The sequence below is a fragment of the Condylostylus longicornis genome, unplaced genomic scaffold, assembly GCF_029603195.1.
Source record: "Condylostylus longicornis isolate FDR11 unplaced genomic scaffold, ASM2960319v2 ptg000027l, whole genome shotgun sequence".
Taxonomy (NCBI): domain Eukaryota; kingdom Metazoa; phylum Arthropoda; class Insecta; order Diptera; family Dolichopodidae; genus Condylostylus; species Condylostylus longicornis.
In genome coordinates, this window is record NW_026577996.1 from 243405 (window position 1) to 256124 (window position 12720).

Consider the following 12720-nt stretch of genomic DNA (forward strand, 5'->3'; position numbering starts at 1 on the left):
TTTCTATAAATACTATATACATAACAGGTATTATATTTTGTATTATCCTTCCGCATTTTTACCTTGTTATTTCCTAATTTAATTTTGAGCATTTAGTGCTTTTTTAATGGTATTTCCGCTTTTATTGTATAATGTTGATTTTCTTTTATATAATTGGTTTTGGGAAAGTATACAAGCATAATAAAATAAAAACAAACGAAAAAAAAAATAAATTATGAAAATTTTGTAAATTCAGCGAAGTTTTTTTATGAAAGGTCATTTTTTTTTCTAATCGCCAAAGATGGGTTGAAGTTAAAGTGATATAAATTGAAAGGAAATCACTATTTCGTCTTCAACATTGAAATCCTAAATAATGTTTTGTTATTTTTCTCTGTTTTTCATAAACATTAAATTATACATATAAAAAAACCAAAATTCTTCTTTCTCTTTCTTTAGAAATTTATTTTTTTGGCATGCTACCACCATTTTAATATATACATACATATTTGTCGTTGTAGTTTTACTCTTGTAAAGAATATATGTATATTCTTTGTACTGTCTCTTCGTGTGTCATATTAAATAAAATTTTATCACTCAAAAATAGAAAAGATAAAAAATAACTGCTTTAGATGTCATATTTTATTAGAAAATAACTCAATTATTCGGTAGACACACACGTCAAAAGTACGTAAAATAGCATATTAGGCAAGTGAGTGTTTTAAAGTAAATTTTTTTGGAAATTGTAAAAATATAAAATAAATTACTATAATAATATGTATACATTATATTATCTAAATACTTATTTAAGTACAAATGTATTTAGATATGGGGTTATATGTACATCAATTACGCATAAGAAAAGCAAAAGAAAAGGAATATTCCTTTTTATACCCGTACGAACGTATGTTTAAAGGGTATACTAAATTTGCCTTACCGTTTGTAACACTGAGAAATAACGGTCTTAGATACAGTCTCAAGTGTATGTTTTTGATCAGTGTCAAATTCTGAGTTGATTTAGCTTTGTCTGTCCGTCCATCCGTCCGTCCGTCCCAACGATAACTCAAAAACTAATTGACCTAAGTTCACCAAATTTTCACAAATGATTTATTGTAGTAAGTGCCAGAACCTTATTTAAATTGGACATGATCGGGGTACCGGTTCGGGTAGCTGCCATAAAACTTCAAAATTTATTTGGCTATACCTCAGAAACTATAAAAACTGTGGTATTGAAATTTCGCACAAACGAATATATTAGTAGGGCCAATGTGTCTCATAAAAAACGTTGAAATTACTTGGCTCCTTCTGGTACCTGCCATACAACTTCAAAAGTTATTTGACTATATCTCAGAAACTATAAAAGCTATGGTATTGAAATTTCACACAAACGAATATATTAGTAGGGCCGATGTGCTTGATAAAATTCGTTAAAATTTCTTGGCTCTTTCTGGTAGCTGCCATATAACTCCAATAGTAGTTTGGCACACACAGTATTTTGAAAAACACAGTACTGAAATTTTGCATAAATTAATATGATAATACGGCAACTTAAAGTCATTGTCTGTCCCATAGTCAGTCATGGCTTATTTATTCGCACATAGGATAACAAATTCGTACGGGTATCACAGAGTTGACAAGGTCAACTCTATTTTTTCTCGTTGCTCATTTAATTGTTTTTATTTAGTCAACAAGTCTACTTTTATTATTTTAATAGTTTAGTAATAACATAGTGCAAGATGTATAAATTTTGGCAGGGTGTTTGTATGCACATAAAACAATAATTTGCAGTATAAACATATATACATACAATATATTCTTGTCCAGTATGAAAATTTTGCGATGATTTATACACATAGATCTCCGGTCTATCGTCTTAAACCACAGTTACTTAAAAGCGAAAACAACAAACACAACCATGAACTATTTCTTTTCTACCACCAGCCGTGGTAATTGTAACTGGACCAATTTTAACAACGGGATCGGATATTTGTTAGAAAATATATTAATACAAAATTTATATGTGCAATTACATCTTATATCAATACATCCTGAAAGTTTTATTTGAATCGTTATGATGATAAGAGTTACCCCCATACCGCCCTGAAAGGGAAAAATTTTCCAATCATTTAATTTTGAAAAAATTATAAAACTAGCTACATTCTTTATGGCAATGTTTTGTACAATTAATAATCATACTATACATTAACATTTTAAAGTTGCCAAGGCAAAACGATAAAGCGTACAGAGATGCAAGATTTTATATTTTGTGATGTAAAATTTAAGATTAGTTTAAATTAACTACAATGATTATTGCTGAACGGTATGCGGATATAAAGTAATATATTTTGCGAGTTAACTGCAATTTGATTTAGTTTTAAATTTTCCTTCCTACATTAAATTAATCACTTACGTATATATACGTGATATATACGTTCATTTATCAATTTTATTTCAATATTTTCGAACATATTTGAATTCAGTGCAAAGATTCTAAAAATTTTTTTATTTGTCCAACTTATGCCGAATTATATTTTTGATAAACCTTGATTTAAAATTAATCAAATTTTATTAATGTTGTAACAAACTAATTAATATTCTTGATATAAATTTAAAATAAAAAAAGTGGTCCGAAATGCGTTCAAAATTTTTTCGATTGATTGTACCAACAAGTTCGGGAAGCTTTAAAACCGAATATAAAGTTATCAGTGCACAACAGTCGGTAAACTATTTTTTCCTGATAATACAGCAAAACTAATAAATTTATTTCAAAGTTCAAATAAAAAAGATAAAGTAGTGACATTCTAATGAACGCATATTAAAATTAACTCCCAGAGATTAACTTTCTTTCCAATTCCTGTGCAGAAACTTCAATTTTTCAATCTGAGGTCTAATATTTTATTTTCCAGCATTAATTTCAGTTTTTCAAAGTCTTATTATTATGAATCCGATCGTTGTTCTTTAAAAAACAAACTACAGCTTTTACATTCTTTTCTATTTTGTGTTAAGAAATACTAGACACTTTTATTGAGGAAGAAAAGAGTTCTCAAAATTTGTTAGAAACCTGTAATACAGTGTTTGGCAATCTTTTTTGGGAGTCGGCGCACTAAGCTTAAAACTTTTTTTTCGGAAAAAATTTTTTTATTATTTTGAAATATTAAATTTACATAATTAATACGAACATTACGATTGCTTTTGAGAACATATAAAGTTAATACATGAATCCAGTTTTGAAAGGTAGACTCAAACTCCGATATGTATCATTTGTATTTTTTCATTTTTTCTGGCCGTGCACGTGCTAGAACAGAAAAAAAATTTATCGCTTTTATTCGAAACCACCTATAAAAATCTTAACAACAATCTGACTACTCTTATCTGCTCGCATATTAAATATTTTTAAACATTATCCTTTGATTCGAGCAAAAAAAAAAATATTTTTTTTATAAAATATTTTAAAAAAATGTTCGCAGCGCACCTGTTGAGCGACACTGCTGTAAGAGTAAAATTGGAAAACAATAAAATGTTCTTAATGCAAGCAAGCAAAACATTTTCCAACAATACAATTAATTCTTTGCCTAAAAATTCATTGAACGACAAAGAAATCATAGTGTATATACAACAAACTCGCTAAAACTTCTTCACTTCTTTAGGTTATTAGCTTTGCATAATTTTCCTGCAAAAACTAACCACCAATTTGTATAATTTAAGTTTAATTCTCTTACCATCCTTAATTTTAATTTTTTTTTATTGCATAATTATTTGATTTAAATTATAAAATATAATTTATTATACATTTATATTTTAAGATTTAAACAATCATGTTTTACAAAAATTATGTTAAGAAACTGAGTATTTCTCTAATGCAATTATTCGGTGTTTTTCTATTCCTAATAGGTACGTTAGTTAGCAAATATAATAAGCAAAAAACAAAAAAAGTAGAAAAGAGGCTGCCGATTCTTAAAGTAAACTAATGGGTGGATTATAAATTAAAGGGGTAATTCGAGAAGGTTTACTATTACCGTTTCAGAAAGCGTTAAAATCAGTATAAACACTAAGTTTCGCCATTATATTGTACTTCAATATTATTATATAAGCATTTCTTCTATTGTTCTTTGGTACAATTTATTATAAAAAAGAAAGAACGAAAAAAGGATAATGATTTTTATTTCTATAAACATTATTATTGCTTTGTCATTTCATTTTTTCTTTTTTGTTCATTTTAGAGGCCTTAAAGGAGTAATAAATGAAAAAGAAAACCGTACGTACTTCAATATAAAAAAATAATACACAAATGGCCAGCATTATAAAAAAATATTGATTTTTTTATATTTTCCTACAAGTAAACTGTAGGAAAATTACAAGTAAAATTACAATATTCAATTACATGCATAATCATAAATACATAATATATGTAACATATGTAAATAAAACGAAAAATTAAATACGGATTAAATGTTACGGCATCAAAAACTTTGTTTTTAAAATTAAGACTTAATGAGAATAGAATTGATTTTTGTACGAAAATAAATTATAAAACAAAGTACCAGCTCCTATAACGTTTCAGGTCATAGGAGCTGGTACTTTGTTCGATTAACTCTTTGAAAGCACAAAAAACCTTCGAATCTAATACCTTTTTACGTGTTTTAAAAGTTATCTCACGTAAATAGATTACTTTTGACGAAAATTCATTTATCCTTGTTGAAGAAACATAAGTGTTTTTTTTATTGAATGAAAATTGATGTTCAGCCTGGAGCATAACTGTTTATCTATTCATTCGAAGTGACTGCCAGTGACCTGCATGTCTGGAAAGTGACATGCAGCGGGATGAACCAAAAATGTTTTGAAGGAACACATCATCATTCAACAGCATTATCAATAAGACTTATTAACAAGAAAACAAAAGGGCTGCTACCTTCGCGGTAGGTGACCACAAATCGTATTAAACTCTAGTCATGAAAATAAAAAAAAGTTTAGAAGTTTTAAGCGCCCCCCTAAAGCGACGGAAAAGCAAGAAGCAAAGGAAACAAAATCAAAGATAAAAATAAGAGAACAATAGAAAACAATAGACTAGAGAATAGCAACAATAGAAAGGTGCTAAAGCAAAGTTAATAGGCAATGACTACAAACTTTATTTTAATAGTGATAGTACACAAAAAAATTGTATAGATTAGGAGGTTCAAGAAAGAATTGTAGCAGTGGAAATTAGTGATCAAATTTGATAAGTTTGTAAACATGAACATTTTTAGTATATACAAACACAGTCAAAGCAGGAGTTCTGGGAAGATATCATAAAAAATTTGCCATTAAAAAAGGAAAAGCTTATTTGCGAAGATCTAAGCGGCCATATTGGAAAATCTATAAGAAATGACTTAGAGGTTATTGGTATACAGACACAAATACGCAAGTACAACATATATTAGAATTTGCTGCGTCTCACAACCTCGAAGTTTTAAGCACCTTCTTCGCAAAAAGAAATGAGCATCTTAATACACACAAAAGCGGAAATAGGTGTTTGCAAATAGATTACTTTTTCTGCGATCAACATAAGAAAAAGCAATTCAAGGGCGCAAAAGTTATACCGCGGGTGAGGCGTTAACATCGCAATACTCCTTGTAGCAGATCTTTGGTTAAAAGATCTACATCATCAAAAAGAGAGCCCAGAATAAAATTGTACAAATTGAAAGAACCGAGAGGAAAAGCATTGGGAAAGAAGTACAAGCTCATCTAGCACGAAATATGAACTCGAGTGCAAATGCTGGCTCAATGTGAAGCAGATTTCAAAAGCTTTGTGTTAAGGAATGGTAAAAATTAAAAACACCCGTTGATAGACAAACATATAAAGAAGCAAAAAATGCAGCAAAAATGGCGGCTAAAAATGATGCATACAATGAAGTATACAGAAAACTAAGTAATAACAAAGGAAAAAAATTCATATATAAAATTGCAAAACAGCGTCACAAAGATCGTTACACCAAGCAATTTTATGAAGCAAATCAAATACGTAAGAGATGAAAATGGTGTCATTTTAACATCAAAGATATTAAAAGCCGGTGGTTTAACTATTATGAAAATTATTAAACGAATAATTCCCAAGAGAGTCTATTACATCAAGTGAAAAAGTAAATAGCCAGTCAGTAAGGGAAATCATTGTAGAAGAAATAAGAAATGCCAACAGTAAAATGAAAAATAATAAAGTTGTTGGGCTTGTCAAATCAAATCTTTGCGGAAGTATGGAAAATGGCGGGTATAGGGGAATATCTATTGTAAAAGACTATGAATAGGAAAATCTGTTTAAAAAAATTTTGAAGAACTGCAGTACACCCGAAGTTTGTAGGAAAAGTTAATTGTTTTAAATTTGCAAAAATAAAGGCGATGTATTAATGCCGGACAATTACCGCGGCTTCAAGTTCACTTCACATACGTTCAAAATAAGCTCAAAATAAGTGTGGAAACCTTTAAGATCACACAAAGTCGCTGAAAGATATGTACGTTTATTCAAGATATGTTTACGTTTGATTCAAGATATGTTTACGATTCAAGATATGAAGTACGACGCAGATTCGAACTACACGCGGTATGACAGAAACAGGAAACATCGATGGGGATATCAAGCACAGAGTGAATGCTGGTTGTTTAAAATAGAAAAGCCTAACGGATGTTTTATGCGATAAACAAATGCCTCCTAAAGTTAAAGGAAAAGTTTGCAAAACAGCAATCAGATGTATGATGTATGCTTCTAAATCATCAAACACGTACAAAAATTACATATTACCGAGAAGATGATGTTGAGATGGTCCAGTGATGTAACCCTCAAAGATAAAATAAGAAACAAATACATCAGAGGAAGTCTCAAAGTTGTTCCAATCGCTGAAAAATTAAAAGAAAAGAGATTGAGGTGGTACAGTCATATAATGATAAGAAACGAAAACCATATCGTAAAAGCCTAACTTAAAATCAATGAATCAACAACAAGCAGAGGAAGACCAACCGCCAGGAATGACAATCTGGAAAATTTGACGCCCCAGGATAGGGATTCCTGGAGAGGCAGAACCAAGAGAACCGACACCAGATAAGTGACGAAGGCAAAAAGAGAAGAAGAAAATCAATTTGTCTACCTGTATTATTCTGTATGTATCTTAATTCCGAATGAACAATTTTAAATTACAAGTTTAATATCTGTCTGCTGCTGACACAAATTAATCAGCTTCTGTTGTACGTCAGGTCCAAGAAACGAATGATTTTACATATCTTAAAAGAAAATAAGTAGCATATTTTCTTGAAATTTTATAAAAAAAGAACTTTGAGTGGCAATAATAATATTAATATTTAGAACATAAATCTAGGGCCTATAGGCCTATTATATATTAGTTTCGTATAATATTGTTTATAACTATAGTATATATAAATTTCGCATAATATTGTATAAATGTACATACATGCAACAGCTGCTCATATTATTAATTATACGTACATAGTACATACATAAGTACCTATTTTTGTAATAATTCTAGAAAAATCCCTTTGCACAAATATTTTTTAGTTCGGGATATGAAAGACACTTCTTATAGAAAAAAGAAATGTTAAAGAATCAATGCCAATTTATATTTTTTTAAAACAAAATTGAATTCAAGGTACAATAATCAAAATAAAAAAATAAAATGTAATGTTCTATTCATTGTAATGTAGAGCCAACAAATTGTTATATTTTTAATAAAAACCGCAACACACATTAACACATTAAGAAAAATGAATATTAAATTCAATCTAGAATTATTCAGAATTTACAACCATAAATTAAATTGTATTTTTTTACAGGATCATTTTATTTTGAGGGCAGATTAAGCCTTTCTAGTTTAAAATAAAATAGCTAATGGTAAATTCTTAAACTTCAAATTTTACAAAATCTGAGTTGTCTGAGTTTACGAATACTCTACTGCGTTTTTACTTTCAGTCAAAGTTTAAATTCTTAAACGTTTAAAAAAAGTCAATTAAGCGTCAAAATTGTAGATTTTTTTTTTTACATGCAGACAGTCTGACGTAGTAATTCAGTAAATAAATTTGATGTATTGAGTGACTATCATTACGTTAAAAATAATATAAAAAATATTTTTTTTGTTAATTTTTAATATGTAAGTATAAAATTATTTTAAATCTAAAAAAAACTTTTTTTGTTTTGACGTTTACGGATGATCAAAATTCAAAGTCAATTACGGGTAAAAAGTTTACTACATTTCTGTCCGTAAAAGTTTTATACGTCAGACAGTTTGCAGACTGAAAACAAAATTTTGACGTTAAAGAATTTGCGGTAAGCATCGAACGTGTATTTAATAAAATTCATGTTTTCTCAATTTTTTTGTTATTTAAATAAATGGAGGAGGCATTGTAACAACTTTATTTTGTCAAAAATGTTGTTTTCTTCTTTCAAGTAAAAGTTTTGTTACAAAACACTTTTTGTCATAAAAAATAATAAAAATCATTGTTTTGTCATTCAAAACCTGGGTTGTTTTAAGTTAAAAGAATTCTAAAAAATAATTTGAATACATTATTGGTAAAAATTTTCATACTTCATACAATAAAGAAAAAAATATAATATTCTAAATTTTTTATTCACTGGTGTTATATAAAATGCACTTCTTCTATTTCAAGGACATTACAGGAAATATATCTATATATGTACATATGTATGTAAATATGTTACAAGTAAACCCCTTTTTAGAACTAGTACCTAGAAGTAAGTTTGTACATGTATGTATGTACGTATATTTAATTTTATTTCATTTATGTTACATGACTTGTAATTATTACTAGTATGTAAATAAATATATGTATATGTATAAATAAAATCTTTGCATGAACAAAAAATATGCATATGTACATACATATATACATATGTAGGTATTTAATTATTTATAAATACTTGTCTTTCTATGTTGCTATTGTTTTAACCATTTATAATTTTCATGCTATTATGTTTTCACATACGTACATATTATATACATATGTATGTGCATGACTTTATGTATAATTGGTTTTTACTATTTTTTACGCACAAATAATTGTGAAAAATGAAAAGAAAAAAATACAAACAAAATTCAAAAATGACGTCGTCAATCTTTCTTTAGGAATGAATTAATTATGAATTTTCACGTTTTTTTAGAAAAACATTTTATATTAGTATTCTTTTTTTATAGCTTAATAATTTTCATTTTAATAATTTTAAACCGCTTGTGATTAATACACACAAACGTACTTATTGTATACCACCTAAACATAATTTTTGCTTATAAAAAAAAAATTTTCATTAATTTAAATAGTAAAAAATTTTAAATAATAATATTAAATGGTCTTTTAAATCTTCTATTTTGTTAAATTCAAAGACAAATGATACATATATGCAAATACATGCGTACATAATATGTAAAGACATTCTATGGTAATTAAATCTCACATATTACAAAAATAAAAACATTGTAATGTAACGCTTATGTAATTAAAATTACTTACGAGATGTACGAACATTTTTTAACTAAATAAACTTAATTTTTATAAAATATATATATGTACATATGTTATATGCCTATATTACGTACGAATGTATACTAGAGAAAATAATAAAAGTTTGAATAACGAGTATCTGAAGTATGTATCTTATAAACATTAGCAAATAAAGTGCTATAATTTAAAAACGTTGAATTTCATGTAATAATTTAAAAATTACGCGAAAACTAAACAATATAAACTACAAGAGAAGCTTACAAAAATAATTATATTTTTTATTTTAAAACTACAATTAATATAATAAAATACCTAATGCATTATTATTTATTGAAAAATTAAAGATGTGGAGGTACTATTTTTTTGGTTAATTTTTTTAATCAAATCCCCTATGTATATTTGTGTAAATATTTTTTATAATAGTTATATTTTTATATAGTTATGTATATTTTAATTAGTTAGTATAACATATATAGATATATATATATATATAACTTCCGTTATAACCAAATATAAGTACCCAAGAGTTTTTTATATACATATAAAAAACTCGATCGCTTGATTTTTTTTTATTCTCGTCATATTTTTATGCATATAAATTTTTACATAAAAATTAAGAATTTACAACAGGAAATAGTAAAAGTTTTTCTAGTAACATATAATGAAATCAAAAACTAAAGATTGAATTAAAGACATCAAAGTTTCGTTAGGTAAGGTAGGTATGTAATTCCTTTAAGACGAAAAATAAAATCCTACGAAGGTTAGATAGAACACACCGCACACATAATATTTTTGAGCATAATGTATATATGCTTGATATAAATAACACATCACTTACATATACATACATATGTATGTAAAAAAACTTATACATATATTTTACGTAAATCCATATGTAATTTTTTTTTACTTAAAAATAAGTTTTCCAATAATCTTGACTTTTTTTTATAATTTCACACAACACAGAAAGTTACTTCCGATTTTCGCAATTGTTGCTTTTGATTTTCCATTTTTAATTTCCACAAACATTTCGTCATATACATTAAAAGAAATGTTACTAAATATGTTCCTATAACAATATTTTTTTTATGACTGTAAAAAACGCAAACTATTCTTCTTTTAGTGAATTGATCAATTTGACTTCCATTTTTTTATTTTTTCTCTTTAATTTCATTTTTTATAACAAAAAAGCGCATAATTTGAAAGTTTTTTTTTGGTTACTTTAATAAAGGCTAGTAGGTACATAAGTTTTTTTACCTTTAATACTTCTAACTAATTTTTTCTTATGTACATATACATATGTGTGTAGGTTTATTTATATACATATGTATAGCTCTATTTCAATTCTCTTGTATAACACATGCAAAATTATCCTTTTGTTCACTTTAAATATTTTCTTTATTTTAAAGTAAGATACGTGCATTTACTTGTATATGTATATATGTATGTATGTAGGTATATATTGTTCCTACTTTTATTAGTTGAATTTATTTTTGTAGATTATTTTTTTTAATTGGTAAAAAATTTTAGTTATATATTTAGTTTTAGTTATACATATATATATTTTTTTTCCAAAAACTTCTTTTTGATTCTTTCAATAATAAATTCAAGTTTTCAATTTTTTTTATTTTTCAACGCACTTGTTTGCAATTCTGCTTTTATTTTTATATTTTCAATAAAAAAAAATTTCATAAAATAAAAGTAAACGCAAGAAAACTAAACTCGTTTTTTTAAAAGTTTCTGAACCGCCCGCAGTGAAAGTTTACTTAATTCTGACTTTCTTTTTCACTCACATTAATTTTGCTTTATTTTTAAAAGAATATATACTTATAAAAACACATAAAGTACCCACCTCGTACTTAAGTAAAAACAAAAGCTAACTTGAAAAAGCTCAATTTATTGAAAAGCACTACATAATGAAACATAAAGGTACCAAGAATATATTAAAAATAAATATTTATATAATTGGCGTTTGTGAAATATCTTCATGTTACACACTGATTCACATGCACAAACACATATACACATGCAAGTGCGTGCATACATGTATACATATAGGAATAGGTTTTGCAATTTCATCCTTTTGGGTTTTTGGAGAATTATTTTCTACATTTTAATAAAAAAAGCTTTTCCCTACAAAATTTTATTTGCTTTTTTTTTAATTGTTAAGATAGTTTTACACCAACAATGTATATTAGTCGGATTAAAAAATATTAGAAGTCCTTCAAAAATAAAAACTTCAAAAACATTGTAATATTACTTAAGAACGCCAACGCGGCGGAAAATATCTTACATAATAATGTATGTATTTGTACATACAATATTATACTATAATTACAACTTATAGCGCACAAATACTTTAACTTACTATATTTTAAAATAAAAGTGAAATTGAAGTTGGAATGAAGAGAGTTTTAATATTACTTCGAATTTGAGCTACGATAAGGAGACGTAAGATAAACTGTGCACAAAAAAAATTTTTTAGCTGTAAATATCCCAAGTTTTTCAATTCGATTACATTTTTCGAACTAGCCTGCAAAATAATCAGTGCATTTAACTATCTATAAAAGCATGTATGTATATTGGATGACGATCACTTCCCACAAATTTATTATGGAGTACATAAAAATAAAATAGATTCAATGATAGTTTTTTGGAAAGTTATCGTTATTTCCAAGTTTCTAAAATAATTATCATGTATTTTTAACGGAAATATGTATATGATTAAATGCATTTTTCCACAAATTTATCAATTCATTTGATTTTCATTGGGTTACGTTCATTTCTCACAATATTATCATTAAGTTCTTGCAACTTTCTGCAGCGTTTTAAAGAAACATTGTATGTATATATGTTTTTATACCGAAGGATAAGTATACAAGATGATTCAGGAAGAAGTATAATATTGGTGAAGGTATCGAAAATGGGTACAAGTTTTTTTTGATCTAATTGTCAAATGACAAAGGTTTCTGAGATAAAAAAGTTTTTTTACGACATTTCACGAATTTTCTACTTTTTCCCTTCTGAAAAAGATTAAAGGTTCATACAAATAGTTCAGGACTAGTAAAGGGCCAATTTTTAATTTTTGTTTTCTCTAACCCGCTAATTTCGTACAAAATTTTTTGAAACCTAAATTTTTTTTACACAATTTTAGCCCCTTAATCTTTAATTGAAGTTACTAAATGTTAAAAAATCTTTTGTGCTACAGAAGAAATAGCACAAAAACCATTTCTACGTGAAGATTTTTAAAGT

General features: G+C 26.8%; 1 protein-coding gene across 7 annotated transcripts in view; it reads right to left on the reverse strand.

Annotated features, from left to right (window-relative positions):
* Positions 1 to 11239, reverse strand: part of LOC129607393 (heparan sulfate glucosamine 3-O-sulfotransferase 5) — a 60719-nt gene extending 49480 nt beyond the window's left edge. For 2 of the 7 annotated variants that reach the window (XM_055518382.1, XM_055518383.1), the window contains exon 1: positions 10726 to 11239. The gene's annotated coding sequence lies outside the window, so the exon portion shown is untranslated. Of the gene's footprint in view, positions 1 to 8698; positions 8718 to 9780; positions 9843 to 10306 lie in introns of those variants that run through there. The other 5 variants (XM_055518379.1, XM_055518380.1, XM_055518381.1 and 2 more) reach the window with 4 other exon arrangements.
* Between the last annotated feature and the right edge of the window lie 1481 nt (positions 11240 to 12720).